This window comes from Silene latifolia, chromosome 1, assembly GCF_048544455.1.
Source record: "Silene latifolia isolate original U9 population chromosome 1, ASM4854445v1, whole genome shotgun sequence".
Taxonomy (NCBI): domain Eukaryota; kingdom Viridiplantae; phylum Streptophyta; class Magnoliopsida; order Caryophyllales; family Caryophyllaceae; genus Silene; species Silene latifolia.
In genome coordinates this window covers 138,930,533-138,951,170 of record NC_133526.1, presented here as the reverse complement: position 1 = coordinate 138,951,170, position 20,638 = coordinate 138,930,533, and positions in this window count along the sequence as shown.

Below are 20,638 nucleotides of genomic sequence, written 5' to 3'. Positions count from 1 at the left end.
ACTAGTAGTAGTAATCAATAATATTAGTTATAAATTTTTAAAGGAACATATATTAAATTTCTAGTAACCAAATTAGTATATGTATTAAGGGTGATTATCTTGGTACAATTCCTTGAGGAGTAGATCCTACCATTGGGTCTAAATTCATCCCTGGAGCAAGCGGATTTTTCGAAGACTAATTTGGTAGGAGACCGATTAGTATAACCGTGTGGCACCTCCTTTGTAAGTTGATTGATTTCTTCTTATTTTCCTCTTTTGTTATGCATGCATAAGATCTAGTTAGTTTAGTTTATGACTAAACTAAACTTTAAATAGTTATTAGATATGTCTAATAATAGGTTAATGAATCTTACAATTGGTATCAGAGCAATGGTTGTTGCATGCATAATTGGTTATTGTTTTTCCGAGTTAAAATGTTAACATATAAAACTAGAAATTTGTGATTTATGAGGATAAATGCCACGAAATTTTTTCATGAATAACATTCTTGTCCTAAATTTATTTTAGGTCATTTTGATGATTTATTGTATTTTATTGCTCTTTAATATGATTTTTAGTGTTTTTATTACATTTTATTGAATAAAATGACACTTAAAATACTAAAATTAGTTAGACTATGATTCTGACCTTGAAATTTTTACACGACCTCACATGCATATTTTACACATTGTATGTAAAATTTCGTATAAAAGTGTTTTATATTGCATGATTTATGATTTTTACATGATAAAAATGGATTAAATAGAGGTATTTTGGTCAAAAATAGTTAGACTTCGTCTCTGCTCATGAAATTTTAGTATGTTGTCACATGAAATATTTACACACTGTATGTAAATTTTAAGATGAAATGGTTTTATTTTGCATGATTTATGATTTTTAGATGTAAAAATCACATAAATAGTGACTATTTTAGCAAAAATAGCTAAAATAAATTTTATGGAATGAAATTTTTTTCAATGTTGTATATATGATATGAACATCAGATCTAAAGTTGCATGTCAAATTTCGTTTGATTTGGATGATTATTGATTTTTATATTGTAAAATTGATAAATAGCAACTTTATATAGTCATAATTGTAAATTCGATTTTTGGACCTAAAAATTTGTCTTTTCAGGTTCTAGAAACTTAAATAGAATATTCAAAATTTTAATTTTGATTTATTACATAATTTTATCTTTAATTTGGAATTAAAGGGTTAAAGTTATGTATTATGCGATTTATTTGTGAAATGAATTAAAAATATATTCTATGGGCAAATTTTTATTAAAATTTTGGAATGTTGGGAATTTTCAAGAATATAAAAAATTATGATTTTGAAATTTTCGAATTTTTATGACTTATTGGGAATTATTTCTTTATTATTATGAATAAAAGGGTTTAAAGAGCAATAATAAAATATCAAGTTGAAATATTGTCAAATATTTAGTGAAGACTAAATTTTTGAGTCCTAAGAATGTAACACCCCACGGTAATTGAAGAGGTCCAATGATAGGCTTAAATGACTAGTGCTTAAAGGGATTGAAAGTACTACTCATATCAACAAAGTGCACTTTCTTTTATGGTCATCCATGTGAAAGAACTCCAAAGTTAAGCGTGCTTGACTGGGAGTAGTCTTAGGATGGGTGACCTCCTGGGAAGGTTTCCGGGATGCGCATGAGTGAGGACAAAATGCGCTGTAAAGGACCCGTGTTGATTTGTGGGCCATGTACACAGCCTGGTGAGCTATCATAAGTAACCGCTCCCGACCCGGTTTGGGCCGGGGTGTTACAAAGAAGGTTGGGGTAATTAACTTGGACATAGATTTGATTTATGTAATATTGTGTGATTTTATTAAGTTAATTGTCACAATTATCCATAAAACCGGACCAAATATACGATATTAGCTTAAATAGAGCGATTTGGGACATCACATGGCATGTTTTATACATATATTAATGCTGCATTTTTATTATGATTGTCATATTTTAATTTTTATATAATTTTGAATTATGTAATTTGTACTTAATATGGCCTTAGTTTTTTTAATTGATATTTCCCGAAATGAATGGGGATATCGATTCGGTTGTAATTAATGTGATCTCGTATGACTTTTATTTTTATTTTTTTTCTTTTTATAATGTATAAAGTAGAAAAGGTATGTAATTTATTTATCCCGGAGATCCTTGAAGACGGTGCCATCAGGAAAGGCGTTCCGATAAAGACGGTGTTGCCTTGAAGTGCGTGCCAAATGAAGTTCAAGGGACCAAAGGAGTTGGTTTCCGAGTTTGTAAATAGTTTATTAGATTTACTATTTTAGGATGGCCATACTAGGATTTTATTGTTTTGCTTTGCTTTTGTTTTATATGTTTACATGCATACCCAAATCGCCATAACTACACATGCATATCATATTTTATCGAATCATCGACCGTGTCAATTATAATTATCGCTAGTTCACCGCTTTAGTTCACTTAAAACGAGATAGACAATAAATTGACAAGACCTCTCACTAAATAATAATTGAGAATTAGCCTTACCAAATAGTAGAACCATGAGTCCCAATTTCATAAGGAAGTAGGCTCGGCTCACCAGGGTGCTAAACATGTTAAGTTGGGTAAGTGGGTGGTAAATTGTTACTACATCGAAATTTGGATTGAGCTCAATGGAAGTATTCACGACCGTAGCCCCATGTGTTCCGGGCTTAAGATAAATATTAAAGTAATTTATCGACCGAGAGTTCTAGAAGTAGAATCGATTAAAGAGTTAATCAACCGAGTTTTATTGGTTAGGGATGAATCGGCTCACCGTGCCCGAGTTGATATGAATTTGGATCTCGGGATCATTTATAATAGTTGGGTAGAGGTCACTATATAAATGCTAAAACATTCTTAAATGTTTTATATATAACGATGAATGTTATATTTTCCCACTATTTCGTTGTTTTATGTTCTTTATTATCGCTCCTTAACATATATGATATCAATTCGTTTGTAACACGAGTCACCGCTAAGCCACTATTACTTACGACAAATAGAATATCTTTCTAAAATGAACCGTACCATAGGTTGTGAACTAGATCCATAGGAATCATTCTATTCCATAGAACTCGATAGGAATCGTCCTATGCAACTATAAGATTAACATCTTAAAATTCCTTACATACCTATATTCTCTTGTGAAGAATATGAATAGAAATAGTACTTGATCAAAATATGTTTTGATAATATCTTCTATGCATCCATGGTTTAAAAGTCCCATTGCTCAAACTAAACACATATCATCAAGCACTTAAGTCATTAAGAACATGACAATGTTAAATTGGTAAATTGATTTGTAAGATTAACCAATTACCACTATAAAGGTAATTCTTGTGAAGAATTAACTAGGAATTTATATGAAGATAAGTCTTCATCAAGTAGAAATTCTTGAAGAAAGTGGAAGCAATAAGAAGTAAGTATCCATCTTAAGTGTTAACGATAGAACTAGGCTCGAAAGAGAAGGTGTTAGACACTAAAATAGAGACAAATCCCTAATAAGTAAAGATCAAGGAAGTTGGTCGTCTGACACCAACATATTCCTTCTTAATACATATGACATTGACAATGCTTATTTGCAAATTATCACGTCATGAGTATTTGATACAAATTTGTGAACAATGTTAGTTAATACCACATTTCATGATTATGAAGTATGGCAAAAGGATGTCAAAAACCGCCTTTCTAAATGGGTATTTAGAGGAGGATGTGTTGATAACACAATCCGAGGGCTTTTTAAATCCTTAGAATCCTAACATTGAATAATCGTACTGATGGGTGATGTCGTCGGGTCACATCCAATCAAACACATTTATAATTCTCAACAAACAACTAGTTAGTGGTAAATCGAGGTCGATCCATGGGACGGTGGTTACTCAAATTATTCAATCTAATTATGGTTGTGCTCGGGGTTGTCACAATTATAATGGGTTGATGATTCTAATCTAATAAAAGCAATAAACAAGCAACAAAAGGAAAGATGTAAATAATTGATTAAAAATGCTAGGATATCATGAGTTCATAAGGGAGTCATGGGAGTTGATAATACAAACATGTTTCCTACTAGATGTAAGCAATTATTGTTGTGATGGATCGAGTTGGTTTATATCTTACAATCCTAGGAAAGTTTGGGTCCCGGAGCCGAATCGATTAGATTGTACAACACCTACAAGTCGACTTAATCCTCCCTATCCAACTATATGCATGGTCTAATGAGACTCGAGTTGGTTTATGTCTTACAAGTCTCATTGAAAAGATAAGTGATGGTTGTAAATGCAAGGATTCATAGGCTTAGCATTTCATCAAACATAACATGTGCATATATAAGTTGAAATCACAACAAGCAAGCAACTTAATTATGGAAGCATATTAGATTAAGCATGAATCATTCCCCATGTTTATTTCCCCTAATTACCCATTAATCCTAACTAAGTAACTACTCACTCATGATCAAGTTTAACATGTTAATAAGGTTGTCAATCATACTAACAAAGCCAAACATGATGAGCAAGTAAGAAAGATTAACAATAATTAAAACAAGGATTAAGAGAATTATACCTATGGAGATTCAAAAATAATAATGCAAAGAATAATAGAAGTACTTGATGATTGATGGAAGGTTGTCAATCTCCCAATAAACCCAATAATCTTCTAATTATCCAATAATAAACTTGAATTACACAATAATAAACTTGAACAATAATTAAGGAAAGATTAATGTGTGATTTGTGGAAAGATTAAAGAGTAGTCTATTCTAATCTACTCCTAATGAAAGCTTAACCTAATCTAAAGAAGGATTGAATTAATCTAATGAAAACTTCATGGTTTGATTATTACAAATGGGGTATATATAGTAGAGCATCATTAGGTTAAGCAAGGGTAAAATAGTAATTTAACAATGCTAATTGTTGGGTAGGGAATCGCTCCTCTCAAAAAAAGATGTCGGTCTCCTTTTAGCTAGTCTTTGAAAAATATGCGCATCTTTCATGGAGAAAGAAGAAAACGAAAGTTGTTGTAAGGGAATCCGAGCGGATTGGTCTCGGGACGAGCGGATTACAAGGCTTCAAGACGAGCGTCTTGAGCATGGGATGCTCAGATAATAGGAAGGGAAGACGAGCGGATTTGGAGGGGGGACGAGCGGATTCCTGTAGCAGACGAGCGGATTGGTCTCGGGACGAGCGGATTGGCCGACAGCTTCTTTGCTTGACCTCGGATTGTAAAACGGATGTCATTTTCTCATCCGGACTCCTATTGGAGTGATTCAAAAGCCTAGATCACTTGTTTTTTCAACGCCGTTCTATCTAGCGTACTTTCAGAGCCAAAGGAGCAACTCTTGGTTTGGTTCCGAGCAATTTCTTCTTGCATTGACTTCCTTCTCGCCATCCTTGCTTTTTAACCCTATGACCCTTCTATATACTCTTTATTCCTACATCCTTGGTCATCATTGTTGCCTCCTCTTCATACTAGTCCATCTAATATCATCAATAAGCTTCCAAATATGCAAGAAAGACGGGAAATTCTGCCTTAATATCTTCTTTCCTACAAAACATACGAAATGCACTAGGAAAGCAAAATAGAAAGCATTTGATGGATAAAATGGCTATGGAATGTTATAATAGTACGCAAAATAGGCTCAATTAGCGGACTAAATGTGTGCAAATAATGTTCACATCAAATATCCCCAAACCGAACCTTTACTCGTCCCGAGTAAAGAGGTGACAAAAACTAGACCTTTATTTAAACTAACCTACTAATATAGCCGATGTGAGACAATTAGCAGGTCTCACTCCGCCCCTTCAACTCACAACAAGACAACCATGAGGTAGGATGCCTTCTTCCAAGGCAAGGTGGTTCTTGCCAAAATGGCGACACATCCAAGCATTAAAGCACGCAAAACAAGTAATGGATGCATCTAAAAAAATGAATAGCAACTTTCCTCATCGAAGTGGCGGAAATTATCTAAAGGGGAAGCAATTCAAGGGTACACACTCCTTCATAGATGCAATTTCTTCAAACTACTAAGCCTAGAAGGATACCAATAAATCACCTCCAATTTGTGTCAAGCTAGGGTACCTTTGTCCTCAATCGTTAAATGCTTTTATCAAGAATAGACTCCATATGGTGTTAGAAACACTGGAGGATCGCGGAATTCCCCTTCTTGCCTAGACAAGAAGAAGGGTCGTCCCCTCTCTACCATGCACAAAAATGGATACGATGGATAAAGGGATCGATAGAATTTGAGTTTCATTTGGGAGTTTGCTTTTTGTTGTTGTCCCCCCCCCCCCCCCAATTTCTTATGGCATATAACACTTTGAGAACCTTTCTTTGCCATTTCTTTTGATTTTTGGCATTTCAACACTTGACAACTTTTCACTTTTTGCATTTTTCTTTTTGAAAAATTTCAAAGTCACCCCATATGTAGCGAGGGTGCCTTATATTTGAAGCATAGGATTTTTCATTTTTGTTACTCATCTTTTCTTTTGATGCATTTTGCAAACTTTCTTTCACTTTTCATTTCATTTCTTGAACTCAAATTTTTGAACAATTTCTTTTTGTGTCCATTCCCTTTGATGACAAAATGCGGTATAATATGGATGAATGATGGTTGCATGGTTTCAAGGGTCACCTTGGAATAAACGGTAGCCAAAGAGTTATCACACCACAAAGTACTCTTGACTAAGCCTTAATCCATGGGTCAAAGGATACTAGCATGACACATCCTAGGGTGTTTTACAAGTATTCTAACAAGCAAAGTCTTAAGAAGAAAAAGCATCTACTAGGGCCTATATATACTTGTCAAGCTTCCCAACTAGACGGTTTCGCAAAATTTTTCTAACATGCAAACTACATGCTATGATGCAACTAACATATATATACATCCTAATGCATATGATTCTACCAACTAATATGCCAAATAATCTAAATGCAAGTCCTAAATTCACATTGTTATACCGCATCAATCAAAATAAAGCCACATAGTCATTAACATAAAGGGGAAGAAGGAGATTGGAAAGATCATACCATGCGGTCTTCAATATCCTCATGTCTCGGATGTGGCGTAGTCAATCAATGTGAACAAGGATGAACAAACACAATATATACAACAATATATATAAGACTACACTACAAAGGAAATGAACATGTTTTTGGATTTTTCAATTTTTCAAAATTTTTATGGGTTTTTATGGTTTATGAAATTAAAAGACATATTTTTGTGATTTTTTGAAATTTTTTCAATTTTTATGCTTTTTTAGAATATAAATTCCCATCCCCCACTTTATTTTGGACATTGTCCTCAATGTACATGTAGGAGTAGGAATAAAAAAGGAAATACATGTTTTTGATTTTTTTTTTTTTTTTTTTGAAATGAAGTACAAATGCAATATGATATGAATGAATGCATGCTCTAACTAAATGCAATTCTATATGACATATATAACAAATGAATGCAATCTAAACTACCCTATATGATGCATGATTTCTAGTAAATTACGGTCACCTATGATCAAACCTCCCCAAACCGATTTAAACACTATCTCTAGTATAGAAAAGAATAGGATTGGTCATTAGTGACTATGCATGAATTCTAGTCTATATGCAACTATCTACATGAATCATATGAAATATATTACGCAAACTACACTAAATGCATATATACAAATTAATGGTTATTAAGGAACTCCATCAAACCAAGGATTATCAATAAACAATTTCATGGAAGATTATCACTAGCACTCAAAGCACGTAAAAGTCGGTCAAATTCGTGGGAGTGAGAAATAAATAAGCATGGATAACAACACAAGATTATGAAATGAAATAACGCCCAAGTAAAAGACCGAACAAGCATGTCAAGAACATTATGACAAAAATCATAAGAGAAATGATGGATGGAAGGAACATGAAATGGGTAGTCGGTTGGCAATTCACTCAGCTCATCCTCCAAATATTCAAAATCACCACATTCAATGCAAGTACTCTCATTATCATCCAAGGTGATTTTAAGGGTGTCTATTTGGGGTTCCCAAATGTCCTCATCATATTCCTCATCCCAACACGGTCCATTATCAAAGGGGTTATCGTAACAAGGCTCACCAAGTTCAACACAATTGTCTCCTTCAAATATGTCATCCTCAAAGGGTGAGTTTTCACTCAAGCTCACATCCATATCACTCTCACGTTGCCCATTAACATCAAATTCCATGGAGGTTGATTTCATTGAAACACAAGAAAAGTAGGATGACGGCAGCCAAGCATTAGTTTCACAATAAAAAATGTACTCCTCCTCATCATCACTCTCCTCATCTAGCACTCCATCTTCCCAAGGTGGGGTAATTTTGTGGGCATAGTAGGTTGACTCAAGGTTATAGGAAGGTTTTTCATCCTTACAAATCTCATTTTCAGCATAGTTTTCCTCAATGAATTTTTGAAATGTGGTTTTTATCGCTTCCATACCCTCCTTGGCACTTTCAAATATGTCATGTATAGTTTGCTTGAGACAATGAATGGTCATGAACTCAACAAATTCCCAAAATTCCTCACAACTCATCTCACATATCCTACCACCACTCAAGTGAAATGCCAAGTTGCGGGTCTCAAGGTTCTTGCCATTATAAACAACACAACATGCTTCATAATTTGAAAGAGTAAGACCATGATGCCTAGCATGAGTCATATAATCTTCAAATCTTGCAACATATTTATCAAATGACTCATTTTCATATTGCCAAAAAGTGAAAGTAGACATGTTGAGCATGTGAAATAGAACAAGTACAATAAAACTCAAGAAAAAGAAGCACAACTAAAACTAGACAAAAGAACGATTCAAATAAACAACACCGTCCCCGGCAACGGCGCCATTTTGATGGGTGATGTCGTCGGGTCACATCCAATCAAACACATTTATAATTCTCAACAAACAACTAGTTAGTGGTAAGTCGAGGTCGATCCATGGGATGGTGATTACTCAAATTATTCAATCTAATTATGGTTGTGCTTGGGGTTGTCACAATTATAATGAATTGATGATTCTAATCTAATAAAAGCAATAAACAAGCAACAAAATGAAAGATGTAAACAATTGATTAAAAATGCTAGGATATCATGGGTTCATAAGGGATTCATGGGAGTTGATCATACAAACATGTTTCCTACTAGATGCAAGCTATTATTGTTGTGATGGATCGAGTTGGTTTATATCTTACAATCCTAGGAAGGTTTGGGTCCCGGAGCCGAATCGATTATATTGTACAACACCTACAAGTCGACTTAATCCTCCCTATCCAACTATATGCATGGTCTAATGAGACTCGAGTTGGTTTATGTCTTACAAGTCTCATTGAAAAGATAAGTGACGGTTGTAAATGCAAGGATTCATAGGCTTAGCATTTCATCAAACATAACATGAGCATAAGTTGAAATCAAAACAAGCAAGCAAATTAATTATGGAAGCATATTAGATTAAGCATGAATCATTCCCCATGTTTATTTCCCCTAATTACCCATTAATCCTAGCTAAGTAACTACTCACTCATGATCAAGTTTAACATGTTAATTAGGTTGTCAATCATACTAACAAAGCCAAACATGATGAACAAGTAATAAAGATTAACAATAATTAAAATAAGGATTAAGAGAATTATACCTATGGAGATTCCAAAATAATAATGCAAAGAATAATAGAAGTACTTGATGATTGATGGAAGGTTGTCAATCTCCCAATAAACCCAATAATCTTCTAATTACCCAATAATAAACTTGAATTAGTCAATAATAAACTTGAACAATGATTAAGGAAAGATTAATGTGTGATTTGTGGAAAGATTAAAGAGTAATCTATTCTAATCTACTCCTAATGAAAGCTTAAACTAATCTAAAGAAGGATTGAATTAATGTAATGAAAACTTCATGGTTTGATTATTACAAATGGGGTATATATCGTAGAGCATCATTAGGTTAAAAAAGGGTAAAATAGTAATTTAACAATGCTAATTGTTGGGTAGGGAATCGCTCCTCTCAAAAAAGATGCCGGTCTCCTTTTAGCTAGTCTTTGAAAAATATGCGCATCTTTCATGGAGAAAGAAGAAAACGAAAGTTGCTGTAAGGGAATCCGAGCGGATTGGTCTCGGGACGAGCGGATTACAAGGCTTCAAGACGAGCGTCTTGAGCATGGGACGCTAGGATAATAGGAAGGCAAGACGAGCGGATTTGGAGGGGGGACGAGCGGATTCCTGTAGCAGACGAGCGGATTGGTCTCGGGACGAGCGGATTGGCGGACAGCTTCTTTGTTTGACCTCGGATTGTAAAACGGACGTCATTTTCTCATCCGGACTCCTATTGGAGTGATTCAAAAGCCTAGATCACTTGGCTTTTCGACGCCGTTCCATCTATCATATTTTCAGAGACAAAGGAGCAACTCTTGGTTTGGTTCCGAGCAATTTCTTCTTGCATTGACTTCCTTCTCGTCATCCTTGCTTTTTAGCTCTATGATCCTTCTATATACTCTTTATTCCTACATCCTTGGTCATCATTCTTACCTCCTCTTCATACTAGTCCATCTAATATCATCAATAAGCTTCCAAATATGCAAGAAAGACGGGAATTTCCGCCTTATTATCTTCTTTCCTACAAAACATACGAAATGCACTAGGAAAGCAAAATAGAAAGCATTTGATGGATAAAATGACTATGGAATGTTATAATAGTATGCAAAATAGACTCAATTAGGGGACTAAATGTGTGCAAATAATGTTCACATCACGTACGACGACTAGCAAGAATAAAGTCAGAAATTTACATGAATGGAACTAGGGTAGTTGCCATTTCATCCATAGACATATAAGTGTTATAGTGTATTCATTGTATAAGACTCAAATTGGTGACCCCAATTATTTCTAGATTCTCGATTGAAATTGCATTTAGAGACTAGTTTTGACTAGTGTCCCTACCATCTGATTGGGAATCTCTTGGTATGTGCGAATTTGTATTCAAAGCAAGATTAATCCATGACTTCTTTTTAGAAAAGAATTATGAATAGAGCAAGATATTCGCCCTATTTACACTTTGAAGTGTACAGTCGAATACAATTTTAATCAAAAAGGGTTATTACTTCTTCATCTCTTCTACCAACGAACTAGGTAGATTCTTGGTATCCACTTAATGAGTCAAGAAGAGAAATTCTTTGAATAAGTTCAATGAATGTTTAAAAGTATCAAAACCTAGAGATTAAAACCAAAGTATTGGTACTTTGTTAAAATAGGGAACAATAAAGTAAAGCCTTTTATATGCACCAAAAGGAGTGTGATATGGTATCACAAGTTCACCTTCATAATATTAGAAAGTGACAAAGAATCCTATACGATATGAATGAATCCTTACTATAAAGTTGGAAGTAGTTTCTATCATAATTTGTCTAGTATTTACTTATTCCACTAAATCAAAACATAATTAAAGCAATCATCTATATTTCGTATGTGATATGGTTAAGCATGGTACCTAAATTGTAGCTTGTTTCGATAATGAACGTGTGGTATCTCTTCCTACATGATCACAAGAACAAAGGGTTTGTGGTTCGTGATACTGTCTATTAGAGAAAAGGGTATTATTTCTTATAGACAGAGTGGGAGAAAATGTTCAAGGGCCACAAACTGAGAATAAGATGTAGGAAGACGTTTCTTCCTGGTCGAAATCAGTAAATATTTCTTCGAAATCTAAGTGGACAAGAGTTATGTTATTTTAGAAAATAAAGAACCTGTAAATTATTATGATGCTCTATCTAGTTCCAACTCCGCAAAAGTCCGAAGCAAGCATAAACATGAAAATGTTTATTTAGCTTAGTTGGTCGGTGGCAAGGGTTGTTGCTTGCAATAACAATGCTTCATTGTATTCAGATATAATTTGATATAGTTGGATTTTAAAATCATCTTGCATGAGTTTTGTAAATCGCAACTATCCTAAAGTAGGATGCGAACTTAAGAGGAAGTCTTAAGTAGATGTCAAAGAGTTGAATTGTATGTTTTGATCATGTGATAAATATTTCTCGAATTATCGAGTAGTTCTGTTTATACATGGAGTTTAGTGGGAGTAATGTGGTGTTATTAGTCTTATATGTAAGGGGCATATTGATCATTGTGAATGATGGAAGACTTAGGAGAAGGATAATACATCTCTAAGGTATCCAGACCTATAAAGATAGTTCTAAGAGTATATTAGCGTTAAATGAATATTCTTGTATTGATAAGAATCTAGTCAAGTTCAAAGGTATTGAACATGTAGAAATTGAATCCACTCGCTTCCGCTGCGGGATTAATTCTTTACGCAAAGATGTATCACCATTCTTAAATTTCGTATACTTGGAGTATGACGAAAAGTTACAAATCAATTTTTTTGAGGGAAGTCTCTATATAGCCATATAGTTCATTGGTTAGTACGCTTGGAGCACTAAAGATATGATGCTAAGAATTTAGAATTGAAATAGATTTATGTGCAAGAAGTTACACAAAAACCATGTTCTAGACTTATAAGGATGGTTACATCGTGGCTATATTTTTAAGGAGTAGATATGCTAGAAACGTTCTAGGCAGTAGAACAATGAGGGATTAACAACGGAAATTGAGTACACATGCAATAATGAGACATGCAAGCAGGAAGGGATGATATTAGGATTCGGTTTTATGAATTGGGGGGAACTATGGTAGTTCGTTCCAGTAACCAAAGGTCCTATCCCATACACTGTGGGGACAGTGGAAGCTATCCTAAGCCAAGAGAGCATATGTCTAGATTGGATTTAGACACGTACTCAAAAGTTTTATAATAAAGATTATACATAACAAAAGGAAAAAGCATATAGCAAGGTTAGAGAAAGTGCAAAGTGTTGCTGACACTTACTAACCAAAAGCCTTTCATACGTTTAACATGATAAATCATGTCATTTCAATTGAGTTGAAATGTGCAACATATACAAAAGGGAATATGGATTATAGATTATGTAGTAATTGATATTGTATCAATTTTACATATGTGATAATGCATTCATCGTTTGAGTTTAATATTAAACTCTATTATTACTTTGTTACATCCAAATGGGTTGTTGAGACAATATTGAACCTCATTAAATTGAACTGGATTAACATAGTATTCGCCCATAGTTGCTTATATGAGGTGACGTCTCGAAGTAACTAGAGTGTGATGCGATTGATGACAAGTTCAAGTTCCATAGAGTCATGAGAGATGACTAGTCGATCACGTAGGCAGGTTATATGGGACACTCTGTTGGGCTTATGACCGCTTATAGAGTTTTGGAAATTTTTATAGCTTGGTCGTGGCGAGAGCTACTATAGTATTCTTATGAGTCGATTCTTTGACTAAAGACTAATCGCCTAAGAAGGCACAGTTTCAGAGTGACTTTGATTTATGTTCTACTATTCAAAGTTAATAGTGCGATAGGAATTGTCTATCTCCGTCAAGGTTATCTAATATCTCAAGGCCACTCGAGGAGTAATGAACTGGAAATGCGTGGCCACGCTCGGAAAGTATCTACGGTAGATAATTCCGGTCAGACAGTTATTCTCCAGATCAAGTAAACCACTCATGATATGATCAAATGCAAGTACGACCTGCAAGGCACCTTGCATCTAGTAGGAGATAGTAATAGGGCAAGAGAATTGGTGATGCACACTTGTCGCGGACAAGTGGGAGATTGTTAGAGTATATGTCCTCGATAATAATGCGATCACATGTTTGAATCTCATATTAAGAATGCTAAGGGAAAGTAATATTTTATTGTCAACTGATCCACATTAATCAGTAATGATTGGCTGACTAGAGTTTGACGTTACTGTCGTATGACGGTGTTGATCAGTTGATCCCTTAAGGTCATACCTCTAGGTTAACACTCTTAATTGATTAATTAATTAATTAATTGTATGATGATACAAGTTAATTAATTCCTTAAAATTGAACAAATGATTTTGTGAGTGAGAATTCGTGTCTTATTGTAATTCGATTAAATAAGATTCGTACTAAGTATTTAAATTGTTTTATTACTTAGGATTTATTATTGTTTATGAAACAATTAAAATAAAAATGATATATTAATTATAATTATAAAATGTTGTGATTTATATTTGTATGACCCATTTTTAATACTTGTAGTTATATACTACTAGTAAAAATTGTCACATGTAATTTATTTAATGTGTAATGATGTTTAATTTGTTAAATATGCATACACATGACTAATAACATGTTATGGGTCATGGGTCACACATAATTACAATTGACAAATTACAAGTTATAAAATGGAGTCCATTTTATCTCTAAGGGGCCGAAAGTTGGAGGGACTAATAATTTAGTGGATCGTTTATTTTATTGTAAAATAAACATCATGATTACCCTAATATTACTAGCCATGCAAGCCTAGTCTTATGGGTAAGAATAATTCAAAAGGGAGAGCACGCATTGGGTCTCCTTTTTACCCCTCCCAACCGGTTTCCCCTTTCAATAAGAGGAACATGGCTCTAATTTTACATTCTTACCTTATGCATTTTTGCATACTCATCTTTCTCCTCGTTCTCTCTAAAATAGGTTTAGATCTCACAAAATCTCTAATATTATTCCACCATTACTAGTAGTAGTAATCAATAATATTAGTTATAAATTTTGAAAGGAACATATACTAAATTACTAGTAACCAAATTAGTATATGTATTAAGGGTGATTATCTTGGTACAATTCCTTGAGGATTAGATCCTACCATTAGGTCTAAATTCATTCTTGGAGCACTCGGATTTTTCGAAGACTAATTTGGTAGGAGACCGATTAGTATAACCGTGTGGCACCTCCTTTGTAAGTTGATTGATTTCTTCTTATTTTTCGCTTTTGTTATCCATGCATAAGATCTAGTTAGTTTATAACTAAACCAAACTTTAAACAGTTATTAGATATGTCTGATAAGAGGTTAATAAATCTTATCTCGCCCTAATTCAATTAACAAAAAGACGAACAAATTCAAATGGATTCAAAAGGATTTACATACCTTGAGATGACATGATGATAAGAGCACAAATCCAAGCAAGAGACGAGATCAGAAAAATGGCGATTTGTGGATTTTTTTGGTTTGTGTATCGAAGAAGACGAAGTGCAGAGGGTCGTCCTGTTTCTCGCGTCTTTTCTACAAAAATAGGGGAGCTCCCTTCCTTCGCAGCTAGACTCGCGCTTCAATGAGGCGCTCCTTGACTCATTCAATGAAATTTTGGGCTTTGGCCCAATTTCTCACACAAATCTCAAATTTTCAACGACGGTATTAAAAACCGTCATTTTACAAAAATAGTGAAATTCAAATTCGCTATTTTCTCAAATTGCAACGACGCTAATAAAAACCGTCATTTCAAATACAAAAACGAAATGGTGAAATTCAAAATTCACTATTTTCTCAAAATTTCAATGAAGGTAATAAAAACCGTCATTTCAAATACAAAAACGAAATTGTGAAATTAAAATTCGCTATTTTCTCAAAATTTCAACGACGGTAATAAAAACCGTCATTTCAAATACAAAAACGAAATAGTGAAATTCAAATTCGCTATTTTCTCAAATTTAAACGACGGTAATAAAAACCTTCATTTCAAATACAAAAACAAATAGTGAAGTCCAAATTCGCTATTTTCTAAAATTTCAACGACGGTAATAAAAACCGTCATTTCAAATACAAAAACAAATAGTGAAGTCCAAATTCGCTATTTTCTCAATTTTCCACGGCGGCATTAAAAACCGTTGTTTCTCAAAAAACAAAATCAATAGCGGAATTCAAATTCGCTATTCTCACAAAATTTTCAACAACGTGTTCAAACCTTCAACGACGGCATTAAAAACCGTCATTTTTTAAATAAAAAAGAAAAACAGTGAGATTCAAATTTGCTATTCTCACAAATTTCCAGCAAACGGCAATAAAAACCGCTATCTCTCTTAGAGACTCAGAATCACCGCCAACCACGGGAGCAAGGCTCACAAGCCAATCCCTTTCCGGCGCCACAAACTTTCACCGAAACTCCTAACAGGATATCGGAGGATTCCTCACGGAGCTTGCTAATTCAAACAACTTCCCGAAATAGGCCCATCCAACAGGGCTATTTCGCACTTCGACATGGCTGGCGAGCCTCACAACGCACATTCGACATGATTGGCCAGCCTCACAATGCACGTTCGATACGGCTGGCGAGCCTCACAACGCACGTTCGATATGGCTGGCGAGCCTCACAACGCACATTCGATATGGCTGGCGAGCCTCACAACGCACATTCGACATAGCTGGCGAGCCTTACAACGCATGTTCGATACGGCTGGCGAGCCTCACAACGTACGTTCGATACGGCTGGCGAGACTCACAACGCACATTCGATATGGTTGGCGAGCCTCACAACGCACATTCGATATGGCCGGTAATCCTCACAATGCCCATTCGACATGGCTGGCGAGCCTCGAAACGCATCACAATCACCGCGGCTGGCGAGCCCCTTCATATATGCACCGCGGCTGGCGAGCCCCTTTCATATACGCACCGCGGCTGGCGAGCCTCTTTTATATACACACCGTGGCTGGCGAGCCCCTTTCAAATACGCACCGCAACTGGTCAGCCCCTTCATATACGCACCGCGGCTGGCGAGCCCCTTTCATATATGCACCGCGGCTGGTGAGCCCCTTAATATACATACGCCCCACGGCTGGCGTGCCACTTCATATCCGCAACACGACTGGTGAGCCTTTGTCCACAAACAAGAAACGACTCAAGGACATATCCCGAAGATGCCTCAGATATGACTCCTTCTTATGGCTGGCTAGCCTTTATACATAGTCTAACGGACTTTAAACGACCATCATGGACAGTTGAATTGACAGACTCTAAACTGTTCCCGACGACAGGTCCTTGGCTCGTACCTTCGAGTCGCCTTGGCGTCGCCCTTCCCGACGGCAGGTCCTTGGCCCGAATCCTTTCGAACCGCCTCGACGTCGCTTTGATCTCCAGGTTGTAATATTCGATGAACCTGGAGGTTATACTTTGACTTTTTCCCTGTCCAAGTCTCGGTCAAAGTGGGGGCTCTGTGGATATCCAATATCTATCAAGTCTCCAATAAACACCCGATGATTATCGGACTACAACATGCTTAGGAATCGCAGCGTTTGATCGACAGTTTTGTACAACTATACGTCGAAAAACATAAAACAATCTAGAAACTAAAAAATTTCAAAACTTTTCAAAAGTACTTGTAGTGTTTAATGCATGACAACGGGGTCACAATGACACTAACTAGAGTCAAAACCGACACCGGACAAAAAATCGACTCAAAAATTCAAATCCCGACTCCAACAATGAGTCAAACACAAAAAACAAACTTTTCAAAGACTTCCATGTTAAGGTTTCCCGGAATCCTTAATGGTCAAGTAAAAATCAAGTTCTCCAAAACCTAGGATAGAAAAAATCATGATTACACTTGTGTGATAGTTTCAAGACACCTCGAAGACGCGCGAAATGGCTCGCGCTTCTTCGAGCAGCCCATGCGGCCACGTCGCTCAAAACGCACACAACCACCCATTTTCCTATAAATACCCCTCAAATGCCACCATTTGAGAGTTAAGCGAGTGTCCGCCCCCTCATTTCTCCCTTAAAATTCTAGACTCGACTTCTCAAGTCACAAATCGACACTTGTTTCCGACCTACCGATCAAAAACATAAGCCTTACACATTGTTTGGTACCGTCATCGTGCATTAAATCACTTGACCGATCATCTCGACCAACTATACCATCACTAAACTTAAAACACTCTTTTACATTGCTAAAACGGTTTTCAAACCGAGTTTTCCGACCAAACAAGTTGATACACTTTCGTCGATTTCTCTTCTCAAGCCTAGCATGAAAGTATAAGGGTATAAAAATCCTCTTCTATCATGCTTTTCATTTGTTTCATGACTATAGCATGCTAAAACATGCATAACATGGTCCAAATATGGGGTAAATGTTCCAAAACCGGATTTTTGGTTGAGGCAGGGGCTCCTTGTATAGCAACCGGGCTCGCACCTAAAGCTCCTGTCAGCCTAAATGAAACCGTGTTTGGTCTATTCTTCCCCTTTTGTTTTCATTTCATATTTGTAATCAGTTTTTACCATTTCAAATATTTCAAATCATTTTTTAATGACAAACTTTTAACCATGAAACATTTTTCACCCTTGGTTCTTAATACCATGACGGTTTAATCCGTGTTCCGGTGATAATATTTGGTTAATCACATTTTAAAAGGTATTTTAAAACCTTTTATTTCATTTCTTTACATTTACAAAACAAATGTATTAGTCATGAACACAAAATCATCCTTGGTTCTACATACCATGTCGGATTTTAACCCGAGTACGATGATAAACGTTGACTAATTATAAACAAATGAACTTAAAACAATTAGTTCATAATTATTTTTAGAACTATTCATGTCAAGCTTGCAAAACCGAACCCGACATCGAATATTGTCAAAACAATGACGATTATTCAAGTCTCGTTCTTCGCATCAACACAAAAGCGGCCTAAACGGTCTTTTCAAATCAAGACGGGTTTAAACACCCTTTTTTCAATACATTTTACGAATTTTTCAATGGTCAGAAGACGTTCTTCCATCGTCTGTTGACCCGCGTCTAAACAGGCCACTCATTTTTCCATTTTCAAACCAGGGAAGACCTGCTTGCATCGCCTGATGGCTCGCGCCTATATTGGCTGCCTGATGCAGGGTCTGTTTCCTTCTAACACTTGTCTAGGACGATCCTGACTTTAGTTAACCCGAATACATGACGGATCAGATGAAAAATCTGCCCACTTTACATTGTATTTGCAAAACGCCTTACTAAGACAAATGGATCACGTTATGCACCATAAACCTAACTCGGTAAATGGATGTTTAATTTCCGTCTTGTATGCAAATCAACATTAAATCCAACTTTACATCAAATACTTGATACTTGGATTAAACAACATACATAGAAAGCTCACATGTTAGGTTCAAACTCGTGGATGCGCATTCATGCATTTACCCGTTTTATCAACTTTTGCATTTAACCATCCAAGATCGATCAGTAGAGGCCGCTACCGCGGGCGGGATTGGGTGTCCGATTAAAGGGCTTCCCAATACGTACCTTCATCTCCTACTCAGAAACTTTGGATAGTGGACGACCTTATCCAGGGAGTACGAGAGTCATTCTAGAGATAGGATGCTAAAGAGGGACGATTCCTTATCTTTAGTACCTATGTCAAAAACCGCTTTTTGCCTTGGTTGACCTAGGTATAAAGTGGATTCGAACGGGATCCAAGCATCCCACAAATGCTTGGTGGCGGCTCTGAACATCTCTTGCATCGTTTCGAGACCCTTGCCTAGACGAAACCGACCGATCTAAAACGATCTGATCGAAAGGATTTTTACGCCGCCGAGCGTGGCTTTCAAAAGACCGCTATACGTCCACGGATTGGCTTGGCATGTAGGTGGCTATGTCCACAGGGTCGGGAAGGAGCTCCGACAAAGTCATGAGGAACGGTGAGATAAGAATAATAGAGAGATCAACTAGGTCGATGCGCCACCGTTTATCGACGAGATCTTGAGGTTTGGAGGAAGGAGATATAATAAGAAGATATACGATGTTCGACGGCTCAAAAATTGGTCGACATGCTGCACTGGAGTAGGTGGGTGGTGCGCTAGTGTCGTATTTCTGCTCTGGTTGTTAACTAGGTTGAGGGGGCCGAAGTGACAATGGTGGTTGACTGGTTGATGATGGTGATAAGGCTTATTAATGGATGATGGAGGAGGCTTAAACAAAAAAGGGGTTCACCTGCTCGTTTACCGGATTTCATAGGTTAAAAAGGACATTAGTGCAGTATGAGAAGATTATGGTAATAGTACAGTTTATTTTGAGTTAAATTAAAGTTCGGATTATTGGGAGAAGACAATCAATAGGTTGGATTATTCATGCCAATTAACCCATTATTATTATTATTATTATTATTATTATTATTATTATTATTATTATTATTATTATTATTATTATTATTATTATTATTATTATTATTATTATTATTATTATTATTATTATTATTATTATTATTATTATTATTATTATTATTATTATTATTATTATTATTATTATTATTATTATTATTATTATTATTATTATTATTATTATTATTATTATTATTATTATTATTATTATTATTATTATTATTATTATTATTATTATTATTATTATTATTATTATTATTATTATTATTTTGAAGAAATGCAAAGGATCTTATATAATAATGATGAGAATGATTACAAGACTCTAGACCAGATCTACAAAGGAAACCAATGCGGTCCCTTTACAAAAGCCAAAAATAAACAACCATAGACACACCAACATTCAGTGTTCAAGTCACCTCTGCCTCACTATAGTCACAAACTGGATATGAAGGCTAAGGATCTCAGGGGATCTTTCAGCCCCTTGAAAATCCTTCGATTTCTTTCATGCCAGAGATGATAGATGGTGGCTATGAAAGCACAAAGCCTTCGTTGCTGAGCCTGCTTACTTCCCTTATTCATAGTCTGAAACCAAAGGAGGAT